Genomic DNA, 1,653 nt, shown 5'->3' with positions numbered 1-1,653 from the left:
CATCCCTCCATGGCCTCTGCATCAGCTCCTGCTTTCTGACCTGCTTGAGTTCCAGTCCTGCATCCTTTGGTGATTAACAGCAGAATGGAAATGTAAGCCGAATAAACCCTTTCCTCCCCAACCTGCTTCTTGGTCATGATGTTTGTGCAGGAATAGAAACCCTGACTAAGACAGTCAGCCTGTCTATTTTTAGGCCAATGCCAGTGATTTTTTATTAATATTGCTCTGTAGTAGAGCTTGATATCAGAGAAGGTGATGCTGTCAGAAGCTCTTTTAATATACAGGTTTGTTTTAGCTCTCCTGGGTTTTTTGTTTTTCCATATAAAGTTGAGTATTGTTCTTTCGAGGTTTGAAAAGAATTGTGTTGTGAAGTGGGAATTTCTGGTTTCATTGGAAACTCACTTATGACATGTGATGTTTTTCTGGAAATTATGAGAGGATGTTTTGCTGAAGCAGACACATGAAAGGATGTTTTGCTGAGCACGGACATGTGAGTTTTTTTTTTTTTTCTGGAAGCTCCCTGGTGAGAGGCCATGTGATATTTTGCTGGAGTGGATGGTTTAGATGATGCATGGTGTTTGGAAAGAGTATAAATATAATCCAACAGACAGTGGACGACACTTTTGCATTGGTTTGCCTTGAAACTCTTTGTTGGGCTTTTTGGGGCTTCATGGAACCTGGTTTTCACTGATGCCACTCTTGCATTGGCTCGCCGTGCTTCCTTTGCAGATCTTCCCTTGTTGTGTCTTCATAGAGAGAAGTGCACCACCGAAGAACTTCTGGTGGCATTCTGGCTGCTTCTTGCCGAGTCTGCAGACTCACGCTGATCAGTGGAGCCTTGTGGTTTCTTCTGGATGGAGCTGCTGCTACTGATTCCTGTTTGGGGTGTTGTTACTGAACTAACTGCTGAAAATGAAAATTAGAATTGCCCCAAAGAACTATTTCTAAACAGGTCCACAACCCCTGTTTCCTATTAACCTTTCTTTTCACCTGCCTCTGGTGGGCGGTGTGCTAGAAGGGAGGTTGAAGCATTAAAGTAGGTTTTGAAAAATCTAAGCCTATACTGTTGGGATTTTGATGGAGATTGTGAGGAATCTGCACATAGTTTTTAGTAAGATGAGCATTTTTACTGTTAATCCTACTGATCCATGAGTATGAGAGATCTTTCCATCTTTGAATACCTTCTTCATTTTCTTTCATTCTTCAAAGACTTGAAGTTCTTATCATACAACTTGTCTGTTGCTTGGTTACAGTTACACCAAGATATTTTGTATTGTTTGTGGCTATTGTGAATAGTATTGTTTCCTTGATTTCTTTCTCAGCCCATTTATCCTTTGTTGAAGGTGCTTATCAGGTGTAGAAGTTCCCTGGTAGAGCTTTTGGAGTTGCTGTGCATACTACAATATCATCTGTAAATAATGATACTTTGACTTCTTCCTTTCCAATTTATATTCCCTTAATATCTTTTAGTTGTCTTATTGTTCTAGCTAGAACTTCAAGTATTATATTGAATAAATATCAAGAGAGTGGACAGCCTTATTTTGTTCTGAATTTTAGTGGAATTGCTTTGAGTTTCTCTCCACTTAATTTTATGTTGGCTGTTGCCTTGCTGTCTATTGTCTTTATTGTCTTTAGGTATCCCTGATATCTCCA

Source organism: Mus pahari, chromosome 4, assembly GCF_900095145.1.
Source record: "Mus pahari chromosome 4, PAHARI_EIJ_v1.1, whole genome shotgun sequence".
NCBI lineage: Eukaryota > Metazoa > Chordata > Mammalia > Rodentia > Muridae > Mus > Mus pahari.
This window is presented reverse-complemented; position numbering follows the sequence as displayed.